This window comes from Schistocerca nitens, chromosome 1 (assembly GCF_023898315.1).
Source record: "Schistocerca nitens isolate TAMUIC-IGC-003100 chromosome 1, iqSchNite1.1, whole genome shotgun sequence".
In the NCBI taxonomy this organism is placed as follows: domain Eukaryota; kingdom Metazoa; phylum Arthropoda; class Insecta; order Orthoptera; family Acrididae; genus Schistocerca; species Schistocerca nitens.
Window position 1 is genome coordinate 418,001,282 of NC_064614.1, and position 21,375 is coordinate 418,022,656.

Consider the following 21,375-nt stretch of genomic DNA (forward strand, 5'->3'; position numbering starts at 1 on the left):
CTCGAAACATCTGGAGCGCACTAACATACTTTTTGTTTCTCCTTCGAGAAATAACGGGAGCGCCGTGGGTAATTTCACTATCAGATGACGACTGGTGGCACGATGCCGACTGGTGGCTGTGTCACTCTCCCTTATGACGTCACTTTTCCGTGCTACGGAGGGACATGAGGTCAGCAAACTACTCTCCCGCTGCCGGCAGCCTTCCAGCTCCTGCAGCCGCTGCTTCCCCTTCAAATGTCTCCCCTACTGGCCACCTGACGAGGCTGAGTGTATCGCGTTCCGGTCCTGCCGCCAAGGCAAAATCTGTCGCAGTAGTGGGGACTGAGCCCTTGTCTTCCACATGGCGGTCGGTCAAACACTCTGAGCGCACAATTACGGCGGGCAGTAGCGGAAACGATAATTCAACTTAAAAATATCATAAATGGGACATTTTTTTATATCTAGGGTGTCAGTGAAACGAGTCGAATATTTTGGGAAGCGGTAGTATAAGAAAAACAAGTCAAATAAATGTGCGGTCGGAAACGCATACTCTTTGATATATGTTGCTAAACTGGACCGAAAGAACGTCTGGTTGCGACAATGAGCACAGTCGTTGCGTTGGCGCTCGGTCGCCAGTGTTCCGATGTATTCCTGTATCACGGCACCCTAGATAGAGGGCAGTCTCTGCACTAGTCAGATGTGTGACTCGAGATGCGTTGTACTGTAGTCTTTCGCAGTGGCGGCTTCTGAGAATGCATTCTGGATATTAACAAATTTTTAGCTTCAAATAAATATGATAATATGAAATTAATAGCGTCTACTGTATAGCAGTTACGCTTATCAACTTATTTATACAACTACAGCCACTGCCAGTAATAATAATAATAATATGCATAACATGTCTGAAAAAAAGATAGAATTGTTTTTGCGGTACTCGGTTGTTCTGTACATAATTAAGTACAGTTTAGGGCAAGAACTAAATAATGTTTAATCTTTCGGTTCTCTCCATTTCGCATTTTTGTATAAGTGGGAGTTTTCCCGCTTTTTTTAAATTTTTTTCTGACAAATGTACAAAATCCATAACACATGCTATAGTTAACAAATTAACTTAGAATCAGACATTCGTAAGTTGCGGCCACACAATTTACGCTTATTATAAACTTCTTTGTTAAATTTCGCTTGTAGTCACTCTTATTTTATTTCGACACTTTCTCAGTCAACGGATCTGATATGGGATGCCCTAGTTCCTTTGCGGCTAACTTTTCCAGGTAATTTTCTTTTCAGTTAGCACTTAAAACAGATTCAACAGAGTTCATGTTGACACTGCACACGCTAGCCGATTCCCACACAGTAAACAACCAATTCCAAATAGTCACTTTAGAATACAATGCGGACGCGATCGAACCGCTATATTGACCGTCTAGGCATGAACTACATACAACACGATCCGTGATCATCCTTCCTGGTGGAATGACTGGAACTGATCGGCTGTCGGACCCCTTCCGTTTAATAGGTGCTGCTCATGAATGGTTGTTTACATCCTTGGGCGGGTTTAGTGACATCGCTGAACAGTCAAAGGGACTGTGTCTGGTGATACAGTATCTACAGCCAACGTCTACCTTCAGGAGTTCTGGGAACGGGGGTGATGCTAAACTTGTTTTGATGTGTGTACACTTATATTCTACTTGCAGAACGCAGGCTAAGTATCTTCTTCCTATTACTCAGTACTGATGCTCTCGAAGTCTGCGACCTAACTGGGCCTTTCCAGCGCTAGGGGAGTATTTAAGTCAGCGTTGACAAGGGCCACTGAACTCTGTCTTCTGGAGTTGTGTCGCTGCCCGCTCTTTCCATTTGTGCGCGGGTCAAAGCTTTCTTGATGCCGTTTCTCGGCTCGGCGCTGGTTGGTGTGCAGTCGATGCCTTAGGACTGTAAATACTGAACCCTTAAAACGTTAAAAAGCACAGAAAAAGTGATGTCCTTTACGTATGTAGTAAGAGTTGCAAGTAATTTACTCCAACACACTGACACGACTGAATAAAATTGAAATTACAACACAAGCACCCTCAGTTGTGAACTGATTGGAAACCATGTAATGTTGAGACTAATGTGTGTCTAGGGTAATGTCATACAGAAAGACTTGATGTTTACTCGACTTGTTTTCCTTGTAAAGGTGAGTACCACTACATCTTAACAGACCAAATATTTTAACACTTTTTTAATACTATGGTGTTGACGTACGAGTAGCACGTTTCAAAGCTGGCCGTTGTGGCCGAGTGGTTCTAGGCGCTTCTGTTAGGAACCGCGCGACCGCTACGGGCGCAGGTTGGAATCCTGCCTCGGGCATGGATGTGTGTGATGTCCTTAGGTTAGTAAGGTTTAAGTAGTTCTAAGTTCTAGGGGACTGATGACCACAGATGTTAAGTCCCAATGTGCTCAGAGCCATTTTTTTGGTAGGCTGTCACTCAGCACAAACAGGAGTTCGGTGGTTTGTTTATTGCGGCTCTGCAAAGGGGCGTACGACAGTTTAAACAGACGTGAACCAAGCAGGAAAGGACCATAAAGGCGGCCACTGAACACTAACTACACTCTCTGGAGACATTAACTTGACCACCAGCTAAAATTCTGGATAACCACCTATCGCAGCGCGAGGCGGACAGGAAGAGTCAGTGAGGTTCTGGAAGGTACCAAAAGAAATGTGGGGCCACGCTGAATCCAGTGCTATGGCCAGCTGCGTTAGGTTCATCGGCTGAGGATCCATGGCATGAACAGCCCCACGAGGTGGTCCCACAGATTCTCAATTGGGTTTCAGTCGGGGAAGATTGGTGGCCAGTGGAGTTCAGTAAACTAATCCTGGTGTTCTTCAAACCACGCAGTTGCACTATGACTGGTTTGACATGTTGCATTGTCCTGCTGGTATATGCCAAAATGCTGAGGAAAAATGAATTGCATGCAGGGATGAATATGGTTCAAAATGGCTCTGAGCACTATGGGACTTAACTTCTGAGGTCATCAGTCCCCTAGAACCTAGACCTACTTAAACCTAACTAATCTAAGGACGTCACACACATCCAGACGAATATGGTCCCCAAGGATAGATGCTCACACGTGTTAATCCATTGCGCCTTCCAGAACGACGAGGTCACCAAGGGAACGCTACGAAAACATTCCCCAGACCATAATGCTCCCTTCTAGATGCAGGGTGTCTGCTTTACACGCCGATGGCCATCTGTCCAACGGAGCACAGAACGTAATTCATCTGAAAAGGTAGCCTGTCGACAGTCAGCGGACATCCGGTTGCGGTATTTCCTGTAAATTCCAGCCTCTGTCGCTGATGAACAGCTGTCAGCTTCGGTGCATGAAACAGGAACCTGCTGTGGAGGCCCATATGGCGCAACGTTCGCTGAACGGTCGTTGAGGAGACCTTGTTATTATCCCTTTGGCTCATCCGGATAGTCAGTTGCTCAACAGTTGCGCATCTATTCGTTCGTACACATCTTTGCAGCCATCGTTCACCTGTTATCTATGGCCCATTGTGAACCACAGTTGCCTCGGCGCTGGTTTTAGATAGCGCCATATTGCCATTCACGGTGCAATTGAACAACGGCGGCTTACAGACAGTTCACAAACTTAACCATTTCGGAAATGCTTCCACGCTTGGCCCGAAAGGCAATGATCATGCCCCTTTGGATGTCAGATAAATCGCTCCGTTTATGTATTATGAAACGACTGCTCACTTTTCCGCGTCCCATTGACACGCTTTTGGCTCTGAGCACTATGGGACTCAACTGCTGAGGTCATTAGTCCCCTAGAACTTAGAACTAGTTAAACCTAACTAACCTAAGGACACCACAAACATCCATGCCCGAGGCAGGATTCGAACCTGCGACCGTAGCGGTCTTGCGGTTCCAGACTGCAGCGCCTTTAACCGCACGGCCACTTCGGCCGACACGCTTTTTATACAATCCACTGCTAGTGTTGCCAGTCTATGAGTGGTTATTGTATGTTGACGTCTAATCTAGAAGGTCGTCAAATCAATGTGATTGGACCGTTTATATTACGGCATCAGTTTGGATTTCGTAGAAATATTCGAACACGTGAAGCAATATTGACCCTACGACTTATATTAGAAGCTAGATTAAGGAAAGGCAAACCCACGTTTCTAGCATTTGTAGACTTAGAGAAAGCTTTTGACAATGTTGACTGGAATACTCTCTTTCAAATTCTGAAGGTGGCAGGGTAAAATACAGGGAGCGAAAGGCTATTTACAATTTGTACAGAAACCAGATGGCAGTTATAAGAGTCGAGGGACATGAAAGGGAAGCAGTGGTTGGGAAAGGAGTGAGACAGGGTTGTAGCTTGTCTCCGATGTTATTCAATCTTTATATTGAGCAAGCAGTGAAGGAAACAAAAGAAAAATTCGAAGTAGGTATTAAAATCCATGGAGAAGTAATAAAAACTTTGAGGTTCGCCGATGACATTGTAATTATGTCAGAGACAGCAGAGGACTTGGAAGAGCAGTTGAACGGAATGGATAATGTCTTGAAAGGAGGATATAAGATGAACATCAACAGAAGCAAAACGAGGATAATGGAATGTAGTCGAATTAAGTCGGGTGATGCTCAGGGAATTAGATTAGGAAATGAGACACTTAAAGTAGTAAAGGAGTTTCGCTATTTGGGGAGCAAAATAACTGATGATGGTCGAAGTGGAGAGGATATAAAATGTAGACTGGCAATGGCAAGGAAAGCGTTTCTGAAGAAGAGAAATTTGTTAACATCCAGTATTGATTTAAGTGTCAGGAAGTCATTTCTGAAAGTATTTGTATGGAGTGTGGCCATGTATGGAAGTGAAACATGGACAATAAATAGTTTGGACAAGAAGAGAATAGAAGCTTTCGAAATGTGGTGCTACAGAAGAATGCTGAAGATTAGATGGGTAGATCACATAACTAATGAGGAGGTATTGAATAGGATTGGGGAGAAGTTTGTGGCACAACTTTACTAGAAGAAGGGATCGGTTGGTAGGACATGTTCTGAGGCATCAAGGGATCGCCAATTTAGTATTGGAGGGCAGCGTGGAGGGTAAAAATCGTAGAGGGAGACCAAGAGATGAATACACTAAGCAGATTCAAAAGGATGTAGGTTGCAGCAGGTACTGGGAGATGAAGAAGCTTGCACAGGATAGAGTAGCATGGAGAGCTGCATCAAACCAGTCTCAGGACTGAAGACCACAACAACAACAAAATATTACAGCAAAACTTACAATGGTGATACAATAAAAGTAAAGACAGCATTGAGGTCGACAGCGTTGAAACGAGTTCCTTACAGTTGAGACTATAATTCCGTGACAATTGTTACAAAAGTTATGACTATTTATAATTATGAGAATTACGTTGTTATTGTTGTGGTCTTCAATCCAAAGACGGGTTTGATGCCGCTTTCAACACTATTCCATCCTGTGCAAGCATCTCCGAATAACTACTGCAACCCACATCCATTTGAGCCTGCTTACTGTACTCGTCTCCTCTTGCCCCCCCCCCCTCCCCACTACAATGTTTACCCCGCACACTTCCCTCCAGTACCAAATTGAAGACCCTTTGATGCCTCAGAATGTGTTCTATAAATCTATTCCTTTAGTCAAGTTACGCCACAAATTTCTGTTCTCCCGTGTTCTGCTCAGCGTCTCCACGTTAGTTACGCGATCTATCGCTGTAGTGTTCATTCGGAAGGACGACGGTTCAAACCCGTGCCCGGTGATCCAGATTTAGGTTTTCCTGATTTCCCTAGCTCACTCCAGGCAAATGCCGGGATTGTTCCTCTGAAATGGCATGGCCGATTTCCTTCCCCATCCTTGACACAATCCAAACTTGTGCTCTCTCTCTCTAATGACCTCGATGTCGACAAGATTACGCACAATTTTCTTCCTCATTCCTTCCCGCTAGTCTTTAGCATTCTTCTATAGCACAACATTTCAGAAGCTTCTATTCTCTTCTTGTCGCAACTGCTTACCGTCCACGTCTCACTTTCGTACAAGGCTGCACTTCAGACAAATGCCTTCAGAAAAAGAATTCTTGACACTTAACTGTATATTCGATGTTAACTAATTTGTCTCCTTTAGGAACTATTTTCTTGTCATTGCCAGTCTAGATTTTACATCCTCTCTACTTCAGCCGTCATCAGTTGTTTCAATGATCATGTAACAAACAACATCTCCTACTACTGGTGTCTCATTTCCTCTAATTCCCTCAACATCGGTTGATTTAATGAGGACTACAGTCCATTATCCTTGTTTTGTTTTTCTTAATGTTCATCTTGTATCCCCATTTCAAGACACTGTCCATTCCGTTCAGCTGCACCTCCAACTCCTTTGCTGTCTCTGAGAGAATTACAATGTCATCGGCAAACCTCGAAGTTTTTGTTTCTTCTCCCTGAATTTCAATTCCCTTTCAAAATTCCTCATTGCTTTCTTTCATTCAAAGGAACTGATACGCCCGCTGAACCCGCTGGGCAGAACAGGTAATAGGATTGTGGAAAGGGCCAAAGGTTGAGGTCATTTTCTCCTTCTAATTTTCATTTATTGTAATTTAATAACCTTTACAACCAAAGCGGCACATAGCCGGACCTATACCGAATGTAACTCTCATGGCTGAAGGCTTCCAAACAAGAAATCTGAACAAATCAACAAGATAAAAATCCAATTAAGATAGCGATCAAATAATTAAAAAAACAGCAAAAATATGCAAAATGCAATACAAATGGCTGGGGCCACAATTAAATTTCAAAATTTTAGAATATATTACCGTAATCTTTTAAAGGCAGAAGGCCAGAATGATTAACAACAAGAAATCTTAAAAATCAACAAGATTAAAATGCAATTAAAGAAGTAAATCAAATTAAAAAAACCTATCACGGCTACGTGCAAAGCCTTAAGACTAAGCAGATAGAACATACATATGTAAGGTTCAATACCAATGGTTGAAGGCCACAATTAAGTTTCAAAATTTTAAAATATATTACCATAATCTTTTAAATGCAGAAGGTCGCAATGTTAAAGCTTGAAAGATAAATTTAAAATTTAATTTTGCAAAGTTTTTAAGAAAATAGAAAAAGCATAAGCCTTGAATTTAAAGTAGCTGACAACAGATAATTAAACACCGTTGGCACTCGGAAGCCTCCAGGGAGGTCGGTCTGCCCTCGTTCACTTAGGCGAGGCAGGCGCTGTGCCCAACTATACTTGACCCATCAGAACCCAACCAGGGGACAGACATGGACCGACCGACACGACGACTTGCTTCCCGTCAATCAGTACATGAGAACTCAAACCGAAAGTTTACAAACGTGATAATCCACAATGGAGTATGTATTAGCTGTCAAAATCACACACCATGTTGGACAGCGACAACAGGTGAGGAAAGGACGCTGCCTGAAATTACCTTAGTGACCAGGGCAGGTAACCGGAACACTAACGGTCACTAGGTAGAAAATTTCACTGGTACACTTGAATTTGAAACTCGGAAATATAGTTAACTTAACTCAAAAGAACACAGCCTGAATTTACGTCAGTGCCCAGGGCAGGTAACCAGAACACTAACGGCCACAAGACAGAAAATTCCAGTGCTACACTCAAATAGTAGTCGACCAAAATAGTTAATTGCAGCGCATGGCTGCTATATTTCAGCAGTAGAAACACTCTGTGTTGCTCACAGGAAACCTCCCCAGCAGCAAACCACCGAAACGAACCACACAACATGAATGAACGTGGCTTGGATAGTTGAAACCACTACTCAACTTTGACGTCCCGGATCGGTGAACCAGGAAGCTCGTAGCGATGGGACGGCTCCACACACGCTCCGACACTGCGTAGGGGCTGCCAGCGGCCCCAGCCGACTGCACCGAGCGGAGGTAACTTCCCTCGTCCGCAACAACCGACCGACTGCCTGCTGGTCCGTCGCGACTGCACTGCTGGTGCGTCTCAGACTCACTTCTAGACACACGACGGCGGAAATACTGGCTCGGACCCAACCATGCAGAGGAAACACGCCCACTGGCTAAACGACACCCCTGCACCAGGAAAGGATCGACCCAAGTTCCACAAGATGGTAATTGAAGGGGCCCAGAAGCACTCGGAGAACCAGTTACACGTCGCCCGATGAGACGAAGCACTGACCTCAGAATGCCGACAACATGAAAAATAGTCGTCAGTGGAAATAACGGTTGCTACACACACAACCTGACAGACACTTGCACGAAGACGTGAACGATACCCAACAGTAACTACACACGCACGAAGACAAATTGGGAGTCGATGCACGCACACGGACACGCGCGCACACACACACACACACACACACACACACACACACACACACACACAGCCGACTCATGAACGATCGGCGAGCCAAAATGCGTCGTCCGGTAGGACGACCGACCGACGATCCAGCAAGACCGTGGCCCAGCTCAAGTGATACATGGCGGCAATGATCGGGCGAGCCATGTCGACGCTGACCTCACTGCTCCAACCCGACTGCACTAGTCCGCATTTCAACTCCCCGATTGGAAGTCCGGACTGCGCTCCAGACGCGTTCCAACTGACTGGCAGACCCGAACTTGCAACCCGAACTATCCCCTTTACGACAGGAAACGACCGGGAAGTAATAGCAGTCGAGCAAAGATACTACAAGAGGGGATATATCTATATGCGCTGCTAGCGCTTGTCACGGTCAGGCAGTGACAGTAATAATTTAGTGCGGTGGAAGTACGTTAAAAAGAGGGTGTAAAATATATGACGGCGGGAAGACGAGCCACACACGGCTCAGGGACCATCCTGGCATTTGTCTTAAGCGATGTCATAGAAAACCTGAACTGGATGACCGGACAAGGATTTGAGCCGTTGTCCTCCCGAATGCGAGTCCAGTTAACCACTGCGCCACCTCGCTCGGTAAATGTAAATGCGTCTGTGAACAGCGTGTCGAAGGAAACTTAATTTAAAATGGCTCTGAGCACTATGGGACTTAACTGCTGTGGTCATCAGTCCCCTAGAACTTAGAACTACTTAAACCTAACTAACCTAAGGACATCACACACATCCATGCCCGAGGCAGGATTCGAACCTGCGACCGTAGCAGTCGCGCGGTTCCAGACTGTAGCGCCTAGAACCGCTCGGCCACTGAGGCCGGCGGAAACTTAATTTAATCTGGCCCCTTCTATTGTAATAATACATTTATTTAGTATAGTCTTTTTGTGGTACGAAAAGCAAGTGCAAGCGTGATTTACATTTTAATTAGTATTTAATGTCATATTACACTATTAATGTCTTGAGAGGTGTCAAAATGATCGTTGAAGAGTAGAGAGATGTATGACTAGTTTTAATTTTCAATGGTGATCATTATTAAATTTCGACATTTGTGTATGTGACATGAGACATATGACATGTTGCATTAAAAACACAATATCTGGGCGCGAGTATTAGCACTCTTAATCTGTCGCTTCACGTTCATTCTTCCGCGTTCACGGTAGATATCAGTCGGAGGAGACTGGGGATAGACTATGGATGGTAAGTCGGCTGTGCGAGTTAACACTCGAACTTCCTTCCTGTGCAGAGTGTTAGACTTAGCTTGCTTTCACATGAGCTCAAGTTCACAGTTAAACTTGCGAGGAACTTGGAATATTCTGTACACAGTTTTGAAAAATTGCCTTTGGAACACTTGTCTGAATTTAACTGTTCACCTGTGAGACTGGAAACAGCGTTGAATAGATTATTTGCTGCCATGTGTGTTAGCTGTTGCGCATGACAGACTTTGTTACTTGTTTTGCATCGATTACCTAGAATTATGAACATTATTTAACTTTATGGTTTGAGGAGAGACAATGCTCCCATGCTTTAAAAGCTCGGGCGAGTTTTCAGTAGTTTAATGTTTCAAAAGAGAAGTTTTTGACGCACATGTCCCGTGTTTACATTACATTACTGTACTTCATGCTTTATTATCTGATAAACAACTTTCCTTTTGAATCCATACCGATATGAGACCACCATTCAGTGATTACTTATTGATTATAATAAGAATTTATTTAATTTAAGCTATAATTCTATTGTTCTAGTCAACATTATTAAGATTGCGGGGTTTATACATTTGTTTTATTATTATTTAATTGCTAACATGTCTATCGATTATTAGGCCTGCGGATCATTTTGTGCTTATATAAGTGCATTAAAGTAAGCTTGTATGTCTACCACTTTGACACACCAAGGCGAACAAGCCCCTAGTGAAGGCCGTATATTTGCGCTAGCTGTCTCTACTTTTCTGGTCCCACCAACTTGCGGGAAATGTTACAGAGAATATGCTTTCTGATATAGTTAGAAGATAACCTCAATAAATTTGGGCGTGAACTTGGCGGATCTCGAGGAAATGGCACATACTGGACGGAATACGCACTCTTAAACACACATGTACACTAAAAACCCGTGGAATTCTCTTTGTCCGGTAGAATATGGGAGACATCAAACACGGTAGTAAGACTGTGTGGACTCAAATAAATCAAACAATTTCAGAGACTTTACTGGTCTCACACAGATATGATTTTATGCATATAGACTGAAGTGGCGAGTGAAAATTTGTACCAAAGCCGGGAATCGAAAGCGGTTCTCCTGCTTACTTTTTTAGGGCCTCTTTTCTCCCCGCACAGCCCTACCTTGCGTTCTCCAAAGTTACCTTTATCGGAGAGCTTCACTGTTTTAGTTAAATTAAGAAGTAGATGTCATGTTCCGAAAAAGTGTGATTCACAATCTTCTCACCTTTACGGCAATAGAAACGAAATCAAGAAACAGTGGTATGAAGTGAAATTGTAAACGTTCCTCGTAGTCCATGTGTCATGACAATAGCCCCTTGACGTGAACTGAATCTCCTTGGTATATGGTAAAACAGAAAATGTATTTCTTAATGAGTCAAATTTTAGAAACGACTATCTTGAAGTACTGTTCCTGTTCTCAAAACCAAATAATGAGCAGCAAATGGACGAACTGGCAGTCCGGCAGTATAGTTTGAAGCCTTCAGCCTTACTTGATTCGCAGACAGAAAAATAAAACATTCACTGGATGCTGTACAAAAGTAACAACCGTTCTCGAATTACTTCATCGCTAGCAAAATAATCGGAAATATAAAAAACAAATTAGTATAACCTGTCAGCACGTATCTTCGCTGACACTCGAATTAAAGAATCAGCTCGAGAGGTTACATTTTGTTACAAAATAAAATAATATGAAATATACCTTAAATAAAGGAAATAAAAGCTGTTTTCAGCTGTTCTACAGGTTCAGTCCCAGGCAGTGTCATTCAGTACACAAGTCCCCTATCCCCAGTACTCAAGGAGACGTGTATTGGAATGTGCACCACATCAAGCAAGTCCAAGCAACCCGGCTCTTCTGCTTAGTAGGCAGCTGTGTTAGCCACTAAGCCACCCTGGCAAAACAGTTCACACAACTGCACTCCTCCCTCCTCGATCCAAATTCCCACTGCTATCCTAGTCTACTTTAAATTCCCCCTTACACACGAACACAATTGCTGAGGTTCTTCATGTTCTGGAATAACGTTCCAGAATAATCTATGCAGTTTTGTGAACCGCTGTGCAAAGGTGGCCTAATGACAAAAGCACCTGCCTAGTACGCAGCAGACCCAGGTTCGATTCCTGGCCTTGGTACAAATTTTCACTAGCAGTTTTAGTCCATATACATAAAGACATGGACTCTGTGCGGACATGATTTATAGCTGAAACTTTCACAATTGACTTTTCAGTGTGGGCTAATGTATCAACAAAGGCTCCATTAATGATTGAGAGTATTTTGATTTTATTCTTAGATTGCTAATCAGCGTGAATTATTTCTACAGAGTAAAACGGATTGTATCGTCTCTCATTAAGATTAAACTTAAGATGAGTGGCAATGTTGACCAGAGAGACTCACTTGACGGCATAGGATATTAATTTATATTTTATTTTTTTCGATTTTAAACGTCTAGCTCCGTAGGACCAAACTGAGGAGCAAATCTGCATGGTCATGGAACATGTCATTACATGAAATTACAATAAAAAAGTAATAATAGCTAAAATAAAATGTTTATTAATCCTAAAAAGACGGCAAACTATAAGTTTATGTAAACGCAGTCAGTAACATAACACAGGAATTACTTTAATTTTGCAAGGAACTTCTCGATAGAATAAAAGGAGTGGTCCATAAGGAAACTCTTCATTTGGATTTGCAAGCGAGTGGATTTGAATTCTTGTGGTAGCTTATTGAAAATGGATGTAGCGGAATACTGCCCGCCTTTCTGCACAAGAATGGAGGAGTTGCGATCCTAAAACAGACTGTATTAACGAAGTGAAAGCTGGTAAATCTTGGGTACAATCTGATATTGAAAACAAAAAAAGACATTAAAGAGTGTATATATTGAGAGACCAATGTCAGAATACCGAGATTAATGAACAGGGGTCGAAAAAGGTTTGCGAACTTACACCACTTATTGCCCGAACCGTCTGTTCCTGAGCCAAAAATACTCTTTGAGAATGCGAAAAGTATCCCAAAATAAAATACAATATAAAATAAATTATTGAGGTGTACAGGAACCAGCCAGCTGTATATCATTAACAGTTTTTTTTATATAACAGCCACGGTCTCCAATCATGTCTACATACATTATACCATATGTCATAAGCGAATGAAAATAAACGATGTAGACTATTTTTCGTGGCTAACTATCACTTACTTCAGATACCGTACTGTTCTATTAGTAAAAATGGCAGAAAGAACTCTTTGGACAAGATCCTGAACATGGGCTTTCCACGACAGTATACTATCTGAACACTTAAAAATTTGAATTGTTCAGTCTCACTAATCATATGCCCATTCTGTCTAATTGGAATGTAAGGTTTTGTTGAGCTGTGAATTAGAAACTCTAAAAACTGAGTCTTACTTTGATTTTGCGTTATTTTATTTTCTACAAGCCATGAACTAATGTCTTGAAATACACTGGTTGAAACAGTGCCAGGGTTTCATACAACGTCCTTTACTATAAAGCTAGTGTCATTAGGAAACACAAATATTTGTTACCAGTAATACTAGAGGACATATCACTTATATAAATAAGGAACAGGAGTGGCCCCAACACTGATCGGTGGGGCACCTCCTATTTTACTGTGTCCTACACGGACCCCATATCATAACCATTCTCAGCACTGTAGACAGTGACCTTTTGCTCTTTTTTCCTAAGGTAAGAGGTGAACGAGTTATGAGGTACTCCCATATTCCACAATGGACCAACTTATGGAGCAATATTATGATATCAACACAATCAAACGCCTCAGTTAAATCGAAAAAGATGCCTATCTCTTTAAACATTTTGTTTAATCCATCCAGTGCCTCACACGGAAAAGAGAATGTAGCACTTTCGGTTGTTAAACCATTTCTAAAAGCAAACTTTACTTTTGACAACAAATTATGTGAAATGAAATGATCAATTATCCTTATCAAACGTTATCCCTTCCTCCCTATTTATAAAATGGCTTTACTGCTGGTTACTTTAACCGTTCAGGAAACTGACCATTTCTATAGGAAAAATTACAAATATGGATAAAAACAGGGCTAACATGTGCAGCAAAAAAAAAAAAAAAAAAAAAGGTTCAAATGGCTCTGAGCACTATGGGACTTAACATTTGAGGTCATCAGTCCCCTAGAACTTAGAACTAGTTAAAGCTAACAAACCTAAGGACATCACACACATCCATGCCCGAGGCAGGATTCGAACCTGCGACTATAGCGGTCGCGCGGTTCCAGACTGAAGCGCCTAGAACCGCTCGGCCACACCATCCGGCTAACATGTGCAGCACAGTACTTTAGTAATCTGCTAGACACTCCATTATATCCATGATAGATTTTAGTTTTTCGTGATTTAAATATTGACTCAATCCCCCCCCTTGTCAGTATCACAGACGAGTGTTTCAGATATCAGTCTCGCAAAGCCATTTTCAAATGGTTCAAATGGCTCTGAGCACTATGGGACTCAACATCTTAGGTCATAAGTCCCCTAGAACTTAGAACTACTTAAACCTACCTAAACTAAGGACATCACACACACCCATGCCCGAGGCAGGAGTCGAACCTGCGACCGTAGCAGTCCCACGGTTCCGGACTGCAGCGCCAGAACCGCTAGACCACCGCGGCCGGCAAAAAAGCCATTTTCCAAGAGAGTTATATGATTCCTTGTAGAAACTAAGTTTTTATGAAAGCCCATCTGGCAATGAAGAATGAATAATAATATTGTCAATGCTACTGTACTCCTGCACCCTGGTTGAAAAAATAAACAGTCTGCATCATATCGTATGAATTTAGAAGATCTGAAATCCTTTCTCTTGTACAACCACATACAAAATTAATATTGAAGTCACCATAAACAACTAATTTTTGGCAGACTCAAATTATTTTTTTACATACATGTCAACTCCCTTGGTCCGCAAAGAACTCCTCGGAAAACAGCCAGCTAATTTGTAACCTGGTAAAGGAAACCTCTGAATTGTCACATTATTTAAGTGGTGCTCTGATATACCAGTAATGTCAGAGTCAACATCTATATGCAGCTCACTAACTTCATCTCTAATACTTCAAATATTTTGATGAAATGTGCTAATTCCTTCTCTACTTGGATGACTGACATTCTTTGAAGGTGTTTCCTTTGTTAATGTGACTTCCTTTAAGCAAGGATACCTATCAGCTGACTTCAGTCTACAAAAGGTGTATCTCTAACACTAACTACTATAGAAATTTTCCCATAAGTAATCCCACCATCACCCACTACCCTGTCACTCATAAGCTTCGCCAACCTCCCCTTCCCATACCTATTGAGGTGAAGGCCATGCCTAGTGAAACCCGATCTTTTGACAGACTGAACTGGCACCTCTGCTGTGTGAGCCATACCCTCTGCCATCAATGCCTTCCCCAGGTCCATGATAACACGCCTGGCAGCAGCATTAAGACGAGGCCCATCATGACACTGAAACAGTTGCACGAAGTAGATGTTTGTGCCACCAGTTCGAGTAGCTATCTCTCCCAGGCCATCACCTATGTCACACTCCCAGTCCTTATCAAGATTAGTTCCACTCACAAACACTTTCATAGACTCTTTCGTAAAATTCTTACATAACTCCCCTAAGTTGCCACCTGAGCCAACTGTGCACTATGCTTCACAATGCTGATGACCTGGTACTCACTCCCCAACACTTCCTGCAACTGCTGGCTTACGCTTCCTCCATGTGAACTACCTAATAGCAAAACCTTCTTCTTTCTGTTTGAAGCTGCAACTGTCTTAGGGTCCTCAACTACTCAGATCTTCTGCCTGTTTCCTACACCTACAGCTACAAGAGGCTCCTCTCCACTAAACGTTGACAGTTGGTCAAATCTATTGGTGATATGCAAAGTACAGCTGTCTGAATATCTTCTCCTCCTAGCAGCCTTCTTATCAATTGCCAGTTCCCATTTCCCAGCACCCTACTTCCCCCTCATTCAATCTAGTTCGTCCTTTGCGTTTTCTAACTGCACCTGAAAGGCACAAATATTACGCTCCTACCCATTAACTTTTTTCTGCCACAAATTCTGCATTTCCAGGGGAGGATCTCACTGGAATGCCCACTAGCTTCCCCACTGCATTCCCCCAATGAAAATGCTTTGAATAAGTCTCACACCGTAACCCACTTCTCACAAACCTACGACAAAGTCCATACTTCTCACTCGTGGTAAAACATTAACAGTCACTGAAAAAACTAAATGTCTACGTTACGTAATTTCAGTTACTGCAGTAGAACAATTTAAAAAAAGGTGACAACAGTGATCTCGAATTTCTCTCTCTGCTAAGAAAGCAACTACATCTATTAAGACTACTAAACAACAAATAATACCAATATTACAAAACCTTCGTACAATTTATTGCCTAAAACCAAAAAATTCAAGCTTCCACTAGAACACTCAACAAAACTAAACACAGTGAGCGAAAGTTTACACCGAAATATTTCACCAGAAACACAAAAACACCGGCTGTTCGGGAGCGTTGGCGCCTTTCTTTCGCAAAATGTGTGTTCTTTCTCAAACGTGATTGTTTATTGAACATGAACTGTTTGTAGAATAAAGTGCTGCATTTGTGTTGTTGATGAAGAGGAGGAAGAGGAAAACTGTGCAATCCGGTGGCGACATATACCTATACAAAAGTACCAATGAGGTTTTTTCGTTACCCTTTCTTTCACAAGAATTTCATTTCCGCTCGCCGTTTAGAGGCTATGATGGATCGTGATTTCCTCTTTTGCATATGATATTCTGTTTATACTATGGATCAAAGCTGCTGTAAATTACACTGACGAAAATAGGAAGTGTTTTACCATGAATACAGCGATCGTATGCTGCCAAACCGATTTTCCAGTATTCCCATGCCTTTATCATAGATTGATTATAATTCATCCTTATGTGACAGTATTTTCCGTATCTTATGGAAAAAAGCCTTTCCTACAAATGAAGAATGGTATGAGCACATCTACATCTGGATCTACATCTATTTACTCCGCAAGCCATCCGACGGTGCGTAGCGGAGTGTAATCTTTACCACAACTAATCGTTACCCTTCCTGTTCCAGTCGCTGACAGAGCAAGGCAGAAACGACTATCTATACGGTTCCGTATGAGCCCTAATTTCTTGTATCTTATCTTCGTGGTCCCTACGCGAAATGTATGTTGGCAGCAGTAGGATCGTACTGCAGTCAGTTTCAAATCCCGCTTTTTAAACTTTCTCAGTAGTGTTCTTCGAAACGAATCATCTTCCCTCCAGGAACTCCCACTTGTGCTCCCGAAGCATATCCGTAGCACTTGCATGTTGATCGAACATACTGGTAACGAGTCCAGCAACCCGCCTCTGAATTGCTTCGATGCCTTCTTTCAGTCCGACCTGGTGCGCAGCCCAGACATTCGGGCAGTACTCAATAATAGGTCGCACTAGCTTCTTATATGAGGTCTCCTTTACAGATGAATCACTCTTTCCTAAAACTCTCCCAATAAACCGAAGTTGACCGTTTGCCTTCCTTACCACACACATGCCCGTTCCATTTCATATCGCTTGGCAACGTTAAGCCCAGATCTATAAACGACGTGGCAGTGACAATCAGGACACTAATAATGCTATATCAGAACATTATGGGCTTGTTTTCCCTATTCATCCGCATTAACTTATATTTTTCTGCATTAATAATCAGCTGCCACTAATCATGCCAACCAGAAATTTTGTCTAGGTCGTCTTGTATCAACCTACAGTCAATTATCTTGGACACCTTCCGGTACACCGCAGCATCATCAGCGGACAACTGCAGATTGCCACCCACCCTGCCTGCCAGACCATTTATGTGTACAGAAAATAGCAACGGTCCTATCACACTTCTCTGGGGCGCTCCTGATGTTACCCCTGTCTCCGATGAACACTTGCCGTCGACGACAACATACTGGGTTCTATTACTTAAGAAGTCTTCGAGCCACTCACATATCTGGGAGTCTATTCCGCATGCACGTACCTTCGTTAACAGTCTGCAGTGGCTTACGGTGTCGAATGCTTTCTCAAAATCTAGAAATATGGAATCTGTCTGTTGGCCATCGTCCATTGTTCCCAGCATATCATGTGAGAATAGAGGAAGCTGCGTTTCGCGATAGCAATACTTTTTAAAGCCGTGCTGAGAAGTGGACATGAGCTGTTCGGTCTCAAGGAATTTTATTATTTCAAACTCAGAATATGTTCTAGAATTCTGCAGCAAACCGATGTTAAGGATCTTGGTCTGTAATTTTGCCGGTCCGTTCTTTTACCCTTCTTATATACAGGAGTCACCTGCGCTTTTTATTTTCAGTCGATTGGCACTTTGCAATGGTCGAGAGATTCGCGATAAATGCAAACTAAGTAAGGAACCAATGATGCAGAGAACTATTTGTAAAACCGAATTGGCATTCCATCCTGATCTGGCGACTTATTTGTTTTCAACTCTTTCAGTTGTTTCTCTACACCAGGAATGTTTATCACTATGTCATCCATACAGGTCTCTGTGCGGTGGTCAAAGGACAGTACGTTTGTCCTGCGTGATCCATTTCGTAATCGTGAAATTTCCTTTTGCTATCTTCTACTGCCAAATCAGGTTGGTCAATGAGTTAACTGGATGGAAGCCTTAGCCCCGCTTCGAGATTTTATGAGGGTGAGTCAAACGTAAACCTTAAATATTTTTTGAAATACAGGGTGAGTCAAATGCAAACCTTAAATATTTTTTAAATATTATTTGTTGTGAAGAGGTGGTACAAAGCTATATCACTTTTCAACATAATCTCACCCACACTCAATGCAAGTCCTCCAGCTCTTGCAAAGTGCATAAATTCCTTTAGAAAAAAATTCTTTTGGTGGTCCGCGCAACCACACATGCACCGTGTGCCATACCTCTTCATCAGAACGCAACTTCTTTCCTCCCATTGCGTCTTTGAGTGGTCCAAACATATGGAAATCACTTGGGGCAACGTCTGGTGAGTATGGTGGATGAGGAAGACACTCAAAATGCAGGCCTGTGATTGTTGCAACTGTTGTACGGGCAGTGTGGGGCCTTGCCTTGTCATGTTGCAAGAGGACATCTGCTGACAGCAATAGACGTCGCTTTGATTTGATTGCAGGCCGGAGATGATTTTTTTAGGAGATCTATGTATGATGCACTGGTGACAGTGGTCCCTCTACGCATGTAATGCTCGAAAATGACGCCTTTTTCGTCCCAAAAGAGAGTCTGCATACCCTTCCCTGCTGATGGTTCTGTTCGAAATTTCTTTGGTTTTGGTGATAAGGAATGGCGCCATTCCTTGCTCGCTCTCTTCGTTTCCGGTTGGTGGAAGTGAACCCAGGTTTCGTCCCCAGTAACGATTCTTGAAAGGAAGCCATCACCTTCTCGTTCAAAGCGCCAAAGAAGTTCTTCACTAGCATCAAAACGTCGTTCTCTCATTTCACGAGTCAGCTGCCGTGACATCCATCTTAAAAACACTTTGTGAAACTGGAGCACATCATGCACAATGTGGAGTGCTGACCCATGACTAATCTGTAAACATGCTGCAATGTCATTCAGTGTCACTCGGCGGTTTTCCTTCACTATGGCTTCAACTGCTGCATTGTTCTGTGGAGTCACAACTCGTTGTGCCTGACCTGGACGAGGAGTATCTTCCACTGAAGTCACACCATTTGCGAACTTCCGACTTCATTCGTAGACTTGCTACTGTGACAAAAATCCATCACCGTACTTAACCTTCATTCGTCTATGAATTTTAATAGGTTTCAGACCTCCACTACGCAAAAACCGAATAACAGAACGCTGTTCTTCCATGGTGCAAGTCGCAAGTGGTGCGGCCATCTTTATACTGATACTGCGACGCTATGTGTGCATCTGCACTATGCTGCCACCTACAGGCCATTCTGCATTCTGTTTGTAGCACGCTTACCAACTTACAGGATAACGGCGCGAAATTTCGATTTGTTATTACAAATTTAAGTTTTTCATTTGACTCACCCTCGTACGTGGGACAGGATGACTGCTGGGTGAGTGTAACGTTACTGGAGCCTTTCAGGAATAGATCATTATACAGCATGCTCAGAGAACTTGCATATGTAGTTTATGGATATCTTCTGGAGTCTAAAAAACGTCGAATCATTGACGTGAGGGACAAAAAAAAATGGTTCAAATGGCTCTGAGCACTATGGGACTTAACATCTGAGGCCATCAGTCCCCTAGAACTTAGAACTACTTTAACCTAACGAACCTAAGGACATCGCACACATCCATGCCCGAGGCAGGATTCGAACCTGCGACCGTAGCAATCGCGCGGTTCCGGACTGAGCGCCTACAACCGCTCGGCCACCGTGGCCGGCCGACGTGAGGGACATGGGAGCATCATATCTACAGATCTCGCATACAGATAGATGCGGTTCAATGACTGTACAACGATTGGTGATGGCAAGGCGAGTAGGCATGAGTCCTTCCACAACGACAATTCGGTGGCGAGACCATTAGGCACGGGTTCTTCCAATAGACTACACCACCAGAAGATCGTGAATACTTCACTTGTCTCAGCCACACTTTTTTATTGGATGATAACTACCTTATGTGTTCGCCAGATCATAGTATTGTTTGGTTCTGACGAAAAGACGTATGGCAACAGCTGAAATCTGGGCAGAGATTACAGGCAGAGTGTCAACAGAGCCGTCGGGAACAGATTACTCGAGTCAGTGTTGCGATCTCGATTTGCCATGCGCCGTTTACTCAGGCACGATACCAGAGACAGCAGAGGCTTGCATGTTGTAGCGTCAGAGTCAGCTGAGTCCTTCAGTCGCATTCTGGGATGTTCAGCGATGACTCTCGCTTCTATTTGTGGCGGTCAAATCGACACCCACGTGTCCGTAGTCCACCTTATGAATAGTCAAAAGAAACAGAGACCTATACCTCTCCAGTTTCTGGAATCATGGCGTGGGGAGGTATTGGATATGACAACAAGACTGATTTGATAATTGCTGAATGGAGACCGAATGCTCGCCAGTATGTGGCAAGAATGACATACCCTTCATGGCCGAGGTACCAAATTGCATATTCTAGCAGGTTACTACAAGACCCCACGCTGCAGTTCACGCTAGAAAGACTTTGAGGAGTGAATGAGTCCTTGACAAGCCTGCCCGATTTCCTGATTTGTCACCCATAGAGCATGTGCAATCCGATGGGAAGGCTCATATTTTCATCGCAGCCTCTAGCTAGACATTTTTATGGACTCACAGAGAATGTGGTTTAGTAACGGCAAGAAATTCCTCAAGATTACATTCTGAGGTTGCTTGCTTTCCCACTTCATATTAACGTTGATGATGGATATTAGTTCCGAATAGAATGATAGTTTAATCATAAAATACGCGTTATGTGACTGACTGACAGATATCGGACTGGTGCTTCATGGTGTAACACTTCGCATTTTCATCGGTGGATTTTGTATGTGAACTGGCACTAAGTTACTGGTTAATTATATACATATAAAATTACAACGTTTTAACAAGTTTGTTTGTGCGGCCATCCTCCGCAGCAAGCATATAAATACTTGTTTTGTAAATAAAACTGCCTTTTCCTGGTGCTAGTTTCTTTATTTATCCCATACGCGTTTCACCTTCTCCTGTTCCAAGGCATCATCAGTGAGATCTATAACGATACAGTTTTGTTAGTTTTAGATTATTAAACAGTTCACTTCTCGATTTTTTTGTAAAAAGTAATTAGTTACAATCTGCTGATCTGCGTTTCCTCACATCTGGTCTGGAGGTCGCACTACCACGTTTATCACT